Consider the following 10951-nt stretch of genomic DNA (forward strand, 5'->3'; position numbering starts at 1 on the left):
AGCAAGAAACCTCCTTAAAGCTTAGAATTGTGGCATATAGTACACAATAAATAAATAAATAAACAAACGGGATCCCTGGGTGGCGCAGCGGTTTGGCGCCTGCCTTTGGCCCAGGGCGCGATCCTGGAGACCCGGGATCGAATCCCACATCAGGCTCCCGGTGCATGGAGCCTGCTTCTCCCTCTGCCTGTGTCTCTGCCTCTCTCTCTCTCTCTCTGTGACTATCATAAAAAAAAAAATAAATAAATAAAATAAATAAACAAATAAATTTTTGTTTTTGTTTAGGATTTGTATTCCCTTTACCTGAATGAATGATTTCTTTTTTTTTTTTTAATATTTTATTTATTTATGACAGATACAGAGAGAGAGAGAGAGGCAGAGACACAGGCAGAGGGAGAAGCAGGCTCTATGCACCGGGAGCCCGATGTGGGATTCGATCCCGGGTCTCCAGGATCGCACCCTGGGCCAAAGGCAGGCGCCAAACCGCTGTGCCACCCAGGGATCCCTGAATGAATGATTTCTGACACAATTTTTTGATGTATTTGTGCACTGCAAGTTGATGAATAATTTTATGTAAAAAAAATTACCTCTCAGGTCAGTATAATATCAAATTTTCAAAAAGTCAAATCAATATGTGTAACAAGAAAACACAGAGTGCTATGAAGTTGGTGGGCTGTACATGGGATTATTCTCTAAACATGGCAATCAGTGATAGAATTAGATACATATCACACAAAACCGTGAATTCTTCAATACCATTATGCAAGAAACCCATAGAAGGTATCCTTTTCTCCCAGGAGTGGGAGGAGTAATTAGAGTTCAGTTCTAAATTGCAAAATTGTCCTCTTTTACATAGTGCGGTCACTTTCTCACAGCATCACCCTCTGGATGCTGTGGCTCAAATCAACAAAACCCATCTGGGTTTTTATAGTTGGCATGGATGGAGTATCACACCCTTGTCTTCTAAAGGTTTCCAAGTTTGCTGTAGGGCCACACTATCGAGTATTTAAGCAAAACAAAAGTTGACAGACCGGTATGATTCTGTGCTAGAAAAATCTAAGAACTTTTGTTTTTTAATAAATTAGGCATAGCCAAAATCCTGCTTCTGTTTTTGTTTTGATAGCTTATATTCTCATGGTTAGTTCTTTTCTGTTGTTGTTTTTCTTTTAATGATTTCAAAATTTGAATTGTTCAGGGTTTAAGTTGCTTATCATCTTTACAATTGGCATTACATCTAAATATATGTCTAACCCCTTATTCTAGTCAGGAATGTGACATGGGAAAATTATCATTTTGCTAGTGTCAATTTACTTGGCCATTCATATTTTTCTGGAAACTGTAGTCTAGAAACTGCATGTGAATAGTCTAGAGACTGCAGTCTAGAATTTCTGCAGTTGTGACCAAAAATACTAAATATTCAGAACACCAACCTTTGAAATTAGCCAAAAACAGTCACTGATGTGCTGGTTGATTTTGCATTTTAATATACTCTATGTCTTCTTTCTTCATGTCTGAAACAACAACAAAAAGTTTCTTTAAGAAAATATTAACTACTTGATCAAAGAATGAAAAGAAAAATGCATTTAAGTTTCATGCAGCAATGTCCATGCTTCACTGTCCTTAGTTCAGCTTTAATTTTGTGTATCTAGTGCTCCTTCTGCACAGATATTTGAAGACAAGGCTGATTAAAAAGAATGTGTCCTGTTTCTTGAATGTAGCTAGTGAGAATTAAAAACGGTGCCAGTTGGCAGCCAATTAGCTATAATCTTATAATCTTTTTTTTTTCTTTCATGCTTGGTGTTGACATAACAAGGTGAATCTTCTAGCCAACTTTTACTAACTGCAACTCTGGGGGAAGAAAGTTCTTTCTGATCTTTACTGATCTAAGAACTATATCATTGAATAGTTTCCATATTAAATTACATGGTAAGCAAATTCTCTTCAGTTTTAGCCTATCAAGAAGATTTTGACAAAGTACTTTATATTTCCATTTGTTTCCCCAGGGCAATGGTTTTCTGCTCAAACCACCATTATCATTTCCAATCACTGAGCTCTAAGCAGTTAAATGAGACTAGAAGACTGTCAATGGCATTTTGGCACTCAAGAAGGAGCCATTAGAAATCCCTAAAAGTGCACATAAACTTTCTTACAGAGTCTAGGAAATAGTACATCAAATGAAATTTTGGTCCAAGATCATTAAAAAAACAACAAAAATCAACAGACAAAAATAAATAGCAATAACCAACCAAAAAAACCCTTCACTTGTAGCCTCCTTCCTGGCTGCAGATTTGATCCCATGAACATGTCTGAAGCAACCAGCCAGGTCTCATGACTCACAGGCACATGATGCTTCTGTTGGGAGCACAGACAGGTGGACACTGATTTGATCTGTTCACCAGCTTTGTTCTGGGATCTCAAATACATCACCCGGTGGTGGGTGGAAAATGATGCCATTGGAAACTTTCAACAAATGCTTATAGAATCCGGGTAACTTTGAAAAAGGAAAGAAAATGAACTTTCAAATCAAGTGTGTTGTGTGTGTGACAGCAGGCTCAGTATAAAAGATTCACTTTTAGGGGTGATCTAGCTAAGATCTAGGTCAGTTTTCACCCTCTTTGTGCCTTAAAAGTTACCTCGAGCGTTCCTACAGCACACTGATGCTGGGGGTCCATCCCAGAGATTCTGAATTTTGACCCACCAATTCCATTTCTAGAAAGGAGGCAGATGAGACTTCTCTTTTCATTTTGTAACTTTATATCCAGTTTGAATTTTTCCATTTGTATATATATATTTTTAATTTTTTAAAAGATTTTATTTATTTGATAGAGAGCGTGCGAGCACAAGCAGGAGGAGCAGCAGAGGGAGAGGGAGAATCTGACCCCTCGCTGAGCAGGGAGCCCCATGCAGGACTATATCCCAGGACCCTAAAATCATGACCCAAGCTGAAGGCAGATGCTTAACCGACTGAGCCAGCCTGGTGCCCCTATTTTTTAATTTTTTAAAAAAATTTGAAAAGCATTTGTCATGAATGTGGCCTTCCCTAGCCACTTCCCACTTGCTAGTGGTTGTAGTTTTTCTAGGTAGTCAAAATAGCAAACCAATATCAGAACAGATATCTGGGGAATCCCTGGATGGCTCAGCAGTTTTGCGCCGGCTTTCGACCTAGGGCGTGATCCTGGAGTTCCGGGATCGAGTCCCATATCCAGCTCCCTGCATGGAGCCTGCTTCTCCCTCTGCCTGTGTCTCTGCCCCCCACCCCCGCTGTGTTTCTCATGAATAAATAAAGTATTCAAAACAAAACAAAACAGATATCTATATGTAGTTTTAAATGTATGAGACTGGCGTTATAAACATTTATGATAAAAGGATTTGAGAGTCTGGGTCTGCTAATATACAAATTAGTAATTTCTATAACCTCTCAGAGTCTCAGATTCTTAAACAGTGAAATGGATATTTCAATATTGTACTTGTTTTTAAGAGTTGAGTGGAAATTCAATATGATCCACATAAAGCAGTTTTTATATAGTAGGTGTTCAATAATGGTTTGTAGCCATTATTCCCCCTTACAAACCCCCATACCCACCCCCAACAGTAAGAGACAGTTTAAGGTTTATTGCATTCATTTATTCATATCATTTTTTTTCATGCAAATATATGGCTTTTTCATTTACAAATGTAGATAATGTATGAACATTTCCTCAACAAGTATCCTCATCTGAACCCACAAGAAAAGAGGAGTTAATATATGACATTTTTTTCTAGTTAGCAAATATTCTCGGATCCTTTTCTGCCAGCTTTTCCTGATCACCTGCCATTTGTATATCTATCTTTCTTTACTGCCTTTTGTTTATATATAACCACAGCTTTCACAGCTTGACAAGACTCAAATAATGGTTCCGTGGGTGGTGTGTCTTTCCATAGCAGACAGATGGATTTAGAGTAAGCGTGAGGCTTTGTTGCTGGTGATGGTGATGGTGTTTCGTGCCTACCAGGGAGATGTACAGTCCAGGGACTGAAACAAAGGAACACATGGATTGTACCTAATAGAATAAATAGCTTGTGTTTGCGCTTTATGGTTTTCCCCGTATACTTTACCTCATTGAATAAGGTTAACGTCATCATTTAGCATTCTCTTGCCAGCTCTGGAGAGGGACCTGGAGTCCCCTGTGGCTGGACCAGCAGCAGCACCTGGAAACTTGTTAGAAATCCAGAATCTCAGCTGAGCCACCCAGGCGTCCCTACTTTGGGGGAAAATTTCACTGTTATGGCATCAAAAATTGATAAATGCTTTTGTAAATTGGTGTTTTGAATTTTCGCACTTTCCATATAAGAGGAAATCAACTGCTCTCTTTTCTTTTGTGCTTACCAATGATGTGGTAACAGAAGTTGTAAGCACCTCCCTGCAAATGACACATATGTGTGAGTAGTTGTGTCCCATAATTGAAAAGCCCTAGTGGCTGTAATCCTTGCAACAGTTTGGTATTTAAATTTGATTTTTTAAAAATCAATACATTTGGATATACTATTTAAAAATTTGATTTGATGATTGTATCTGATGAACCTGGAGAGGGATCAATCTGAGACTTGGAGAATTAGTATCATACTTATGGTCCTCAGTGATAACCGTGTACTTTGTCATTAGTATTTCTTTTGTTTCTGAGTTATTACCTAATAGTGCAATTTACATATAAGAATACAAAAACAACAGAATGATGTAATGTTGTATATCCGCCAAAAACTTCATAATGAGTGGCAGGTCCCAGTTGTGATAAACTGAGTGACAGAGTAATGAATCTGCATCTCAATACCACTAACCAAAATCCTATAAACTTTAAGAAATAGGAGCAAAAGTAGATCCCATCACTGCCTACAACAACCTGATCTCCTATATTATTGTTAAAATTGTTTCCCCAAAGTAAATATGTCTTTTAAATTTATTTGTTGGTAAGTATTCTTTATAAAATGAAAATGATCTAATAATTATTAGATAATCAGATAATTCCCATTTGTTAAATAGGAAATTATTGGATATCTTCACATATGATGATTATTATTAAGGAATATATACAATGAGTTTCCTAATATAATATTAAATATTATGCTGATCTAAAATAAAATATTTTAAATTTAAAATCTGTTCCTTAGTATTTGAGTTTTGTTTCTTAAAAAGTCTACAGAGCTGTGGTTATGGGACCCAGATTCACTTATTACTTTGTTACTTCATTTATCACTCATCTGAGATCTGCTACCCATAAAGTTCTGTATTATATCATAGAAAAAGGTGAGATGATTTTTATATTCACATGAAAGGTTAGATAATCATATATTACTGTGCAAAGAGTTTGAGGTCCAAAAACTTTGAATAAGCTGAAGAGAGTGAAATTTACTGGGTGTTTTCAACCCCAAAGGTCGAAGGAACTGGGGATGTCAAATTCCCTTACTTCTCAGATACCCTGGGCCTTTCTGCTGTCTCCACTCTACTCCCTGTGAAAATCTGCTATCCCAGAATTTGCTGATAAATTTACATCCAGATTAAACTGAAGGATTTAGTGCTGTTAGGTACTAGCTCATTTTATTTTTTTATTTTTAAATTTATTTTTATTTATTTATTCATGAGAGACATACAGAGAGAGGCAGAGACATAGGCAATGGGGGATGCAGGCTCCCTTTGTGGAGCCTGATGTGGGACTCGATCCCAGGACTCCGGGATCACAACCTGAGCCAAAGGCAGATGCTCAACTACTGAGCTACCCAGGCATGCCTCCTAGCTCATTTTAATAAGAAGAAAAATCTCAGACACTATTAGAACACAAGGTATTGAGAATGAATTGGAGATGCACTCTGATAGGTTGGGAAAACTTGATGCTACCTTTGAAACCACCTGCCTGCTTTGGCTATTTGTAAATCCTGTCTAGCTGCAAAATGCTTCCAATATTCAGATGATTAAGCACAGCAATGGTGTCCATGTCAGCATGGAAACATAGTGTAGTGCAGAGCTGTCTTTGTCTTTGACTCTGCTAGAGACTTTTACATTAGTGAAGACCCACTTGTCATATTAACAGGTGGTATAAAACTGGTAGAGTGAGTGGGCTGAACGGCAGTAAATTATAATCCACAAGAAAAGGATTGCCAGAAGCTGAATTTAACTTTTATCAGGGACAAAATGAATTATACTTGAAACCTCAAGTCCTACTACACCACAGTAAGATTCAGTCACAGAGCGCTCATTGCTTCATCGATAGAAGTAAAGTGACTAGAATTAGTAGGTGGTAGATTTTTCTCCCTTCTGTACTAGTCAGGACATCTGATGCATTTTAAAAGTTTGCTGAAAAACCTGGAATGGAGACAACCAACCAGGAGGAAAAAGACACATAGAGAACATCAGCTGAAAAAGGTCAAAAGAACTGGGGATGGCAAGCTCAGAAAGGTGAAGATTCAGAAGTAAGAGACTATCTTCACATCTTTTAGTAATCTCTATTTATGTATTTGTGTGTGTGTGTACCATATACCACATCTTCTTTATCCATTCATCAGTCGATGGACTCTTGGGCTCTTGGCTATTGTAAATAATGCTGCTATAAACATTGGGGTGCATGTACCCCTTTGAATTAGTATTTGTATTCTTTGGGTGAATACCTACTAGTGCAATCGCTGGATCATAAGGGTTCTATTTTTAACTTTTTGAGGAATCTCCACACTGTTTTTGAGAATGGCTGCACAAGTTTGCGTTCCCACCAACAGTGCATAAATGTTCCTTTTTCTCCACATCCTCGCCAACAACTGTTGTTCCTCATGTTGTAGAGTTTAGCCATTCTGACAGGTGGGAGGTGATATTCCATTGTAGTTTTGATTTGCATTTCTCAGATCAGTGATGTTGAGCATCTTTTCATATGACTGCTGGCCACCTGTATGTCTTCTTTGGAAAAATGTCTATTTGTGTCTTCTGCCCATTTGTTATTTGGATTTCTTGGTTTTGGGGTGTTTTATAAGTTTTTCATATATTTTGGATATCAACCCTTAATGAGCTATGTCATTTGCAAATACCTTCTCCCATTCCATAGGTTGCCTTTTAGTTTTGTTGATCCTTCCCTCACTGTGCAGAAGCTTTTTATTTTGATGAAGTCCCAATAGCTTATTTTTCCTTTTGTTTGCCTTGCCTCAGGATAAGGAAGTAATTTTGAGCAGATGCTTTCAGCCTCTCAGCAAAGTGAAATCATACCGCAGAGGTGAACATATTGGCAACAGGATTATTCTATTTGATACCTAGGTGCCAACAGCCACATTTCCCAACATCCTGACTTTAACAATTATTGACAAAGAAAACTTTTAATACTGGGCAGAACAGGAAAGTCACCAGCCACCTCTATGCATAGTCTCACAGTAGCATTCCTCCTGTCCACCTTAGAAAAAGCCTGAGTCATCTGGGGCCCTGGACACCTAAGCCTCAGGCAGGCAGCCCTGCTCCTCTTCCTGTTCACTGGCTGAGATTGCATCTGAGAGTGTCTACAACTTCTCCGGTGGAGTCGGATTTCTGGTCACGGGTCAGGTCAGTGCTTGAAGTGGTTTCTTCCTTCACACTCAGCGAATTCTCCAGGGAATCATGAGTGTACGTGTAGATTTCTGCAGTCAAATCTTGTGATATTGAGAGCAGCTGAGAAATATCTTTCTGGTTCTAGTCAGTGATTAATTTTTTTTTAGATTTTTATTTATTTATTCATGAGAGACACACAGAGAGAGGCAGAGACATAGGCAGAAGGAGAAGCAGGTTCCCTGGGGAGCCTGATGCAGGACTCAATCCCAGGACCCCGGGATCATGACCTGAGCTGAAAGTAGATGCTCAACCACTGAGCCACCCAGGTGATTAACTTTTGAAGGCAGTGATTAACTTTTGAAGGCAGCTCTTCTACAGCCAGTTTAAGTGTTTGTGTGCATGTGTGTGTAGGACATAGAGGACCTATTTTAAGTATTTATCTTTTTAAAAAACGATTTTATTTATTTATTCATGAGAGACACAGGTTGAGATGCAAGAGATAGGCAGAGGGAGAAGCAGGCTCCCTGTAGGGAGCCTAATGTGGGACTCCATGATCATGCCCAGAGTCAAAGGCAGACGCTCAACAGCTGAGCGTGTCCCTTTTTAAGTATTTCTGCATAGAATTACATACTCCTTTCCCTGATCAATTAATGTCAATTCCAAAGGATTATGACTACCATTGAGTCAGTATTAATATAAATAGATTCCAGAGATCTGCTGTACAACACAATTCCTGTACTGTGCATTTAAAAAGGTGGGGAGAATATAAGGAAACTTTTGGAGATAATGAAAATATCTATTACCTGGATTGTGGGGACAATAACAAGAATGTTTACATATGTCCAAACTAAGTTGTATACATTTATTATGTGTAGCTTTTTCTGTATCAATAAAGCTGGAAAGAAAAAGAATGAAGTCCTATTTTCTCAGAAATCTCTCAATTGCTGGAGAAGGGAAAACAGCATAGCTTCTCCCGGATGCTGCAGGGTGGTGTACAGTGGACTAGACAGTTTTCCACTTACTTCTTTAGCCCCTGGGAGTCCACAGGCCAATTCAGTGACATCTGCCCAGAGGGATCGACAACTTGATTATAGTTAGACCTGTATGCCACATTTCCCAGAGAGAAAGCCTGTTACTATTTCTACTCAATTCCCACTGATAGGTTTCATTTTATATCACTAAGAGTGAGACTCATATCACTGCATATACTAGAAACATGGTTTGAGCCTGTGGTAAAGCAGATTTCATCAAGACCTTTATAGTAAAGGTTTTACATGTGCTTGATGATTATTCAATGCATATGTCTGGCAGATTTGCCCTCTCTTAAATTTCAGTTCCTCATTTCAACTGGCTGCTCAGACTCTGCTATTTGAAAGACTATCCCCAGCTACCAACCCCAATGTTGCATAAATCAACTCATTATCTTCCCCAGCCAAATTACCACTTCCTCTGGATTCCCCATTTCTGTCCCCATTTCTTTAAATAAAGGCTTTTTCTAGTCCCTCAGGCTCAGCATTATGTTTTACTTACTCCTCAAAGTATTTTCATGGTTTAATAAAGGTTTTAGTGTTGTAAGATCACCCCACAGAACTGTTACCTTTTTGGCATCATGCCTGTAGTCCTTACAGGTAGCAACAGTGGAAATGTGGTTCCTTGTTATGGAGTTCAGGCCAAATGGTTAGCCTTACCCAAGTGATTGGTAATTACAAGGCAGTCTTTTGTGTATATATTAGTTAACTAGTCATGCTAAGAAACGAGAAAGTAACCAATAAGAGCAAAATGCAGGGGCACCTGGGTGGCTCATGATCCCACGGTCCTGGGATGGAGCCCCACATCAGGCCCCCTGTTCAGCAGAGAGCCTGTTTCTCCCTCTCCCTCTGCTGCTCTTCCCACTTGTGCTCTCTCTCAAATAAATAAATACAATCTTTAAAAGAGAAAAGCAAAATGCAGGGTAAAGAAAATAAGTAGCAGTAAAGATCTTTTTAACCCACAGATGATGTCAAAATAATAAAATATAAAATAAAGTCCAATAATTATCAATTATCTGCAGCTAACTATGCTCTTCCTCAGCTAGACCAAATAAAAAATACATTAATTTCAGAAAGTATTAATTGATGGGGTTACCCTGGTCTGTGGATTAGCTGTATTAGGATCATTGGAGATCTTATTTTTATTTTAGTTTACTTGGTTTTGTTTTGCCCTATACTATTTAAAAATTATTTAGTTGTGAAAAAACAATACATGTGCAAAGTACTAATTTCAGTAGTTACAAAGGATGTACAATAAAAATAAATTGTCCCTCCCATCCCAGATTCTGACCAAATTCCCCTTTCCAACTGCATCCACTGTACTGGTTTATTAGATTTCCTTTCAGAAATACACTATGTATGCTTCTAGCAGATATTTTGGTTAATTTGTTTAATATTCATTCTTAACCTCTTGCTATTATGTTTTCCTGTGTTGTAGTAGCTATAAAACTAAAAATAACATCACCCGGATTCCATTATAACCAGAGTTCCTGATGTGACTTAGGTTCCTCTAATCTGATGCACTAGCATAACACTTGATTTTGAAACTGAACTAAGTGAGGAGAGACAGCAAGAGGCATGCATTTTGTTGGTGTGAATAACAGCAGAGGCTGCACAATCCAGCAGTGTAATACTGGATTTCCAATTTAGCAGAGACAGCTTTCTGATTGTAGTGGAGGTGATGTAGCTTTTATAGACAACAGCCTTACCCACAGCCTCCAGATTCCATCCGTACCTGATTATATCAGTATCGTCAGCTCTCTGGTAACCTAGTTTTGCACTGTGTTCTTTGGAAATGACTCCTGGAAACTTAGCCGAAATCCAGTTAGTTATTCAACCATCAGTTCTGAGGCCACTGAAATAGATTCTTTTCTGCTTAAACTAGCTAGAGTAGATTATATTCTCTGCAGTTCAATCTTGGTTTATAAAATGTGTATAAGTGTATATAAGCTGTAGGAAGCAGAACGATGGCCCTGCAAAATATTCACATGTTAATCCTTGGAACCTGTGAGTATGCTACATTAAATAGTCCAAAAAAATTAAGATGGAATTAATGTGACAAATCAACTGATTTTAAAATAGGGAGAGTATCCTAGATTATTCAGATTTGCCCAATGTGATTGTAAGCATCCTTAAAAGTGGAGAAAAGAGGCAGAAGAAGAGTCAGTTGGAGGAATCTATGACGACTGAAGAATGATTAGAGAGATGCAAAGTTGCTGGCCTTGAGGACAGATAAAGGAACTATAAGTCAAGAAGTATGGCTTCTTCTATGAAGAAGGTGGCTTCCAGAAGCTGAAAATGCAATGAACTATATTGGTATGAAGGAACTATAAATCAAGAAGTATAGGTGGCTTCCAGAAGGTGAAAACGCAATGAACTATATTGGTATAAA

General features: G+C 38.2%; 1 long non-coding RNA gene across 2 annotated transcripts in view; it reads right to left on the bottom strand.

Annotated features, from left to right (window-relative positions):
- Positions 1-10476, bottom strand: part of LOC112641700 (uncharacterized) — a 30488-nt gene extending 20012 nt beyond the window's left edge. The window contains exons 1-2 of one of the 2 annotated variants that reach the window (XR_007401163.1): positions 10295-10476; positions 1431-1511 (exon numbers count right to left, since the gene is read on the bottom strand). This is a non-coding gene — a long non-coding RNA (uncharacterized LOC112641700). Of the gene's footprint in view, positions 1-1430; positions 1512-8553; positions 8610-10294 lie in introns of those variants that run through there. The other variant, XR_007401162.1, reaches the window with a different exon arrangement.
- Positions 10477-10951: the final 475 nt, after the last annotated feature.

Source organism: Canis lupus, chromosome 12 (genome assembly GCF_003254725.2).
Source record: "Canis lupus dingo isolate Sandy chromosome 12, ASM325472v2, whole genome shotgun sequence".
Taxonomy (NCBI): Eukaryota; Metazoa; Chordata; class Mammalia; order Carnivora; family Canidae; genus Canis; species Canis lupus.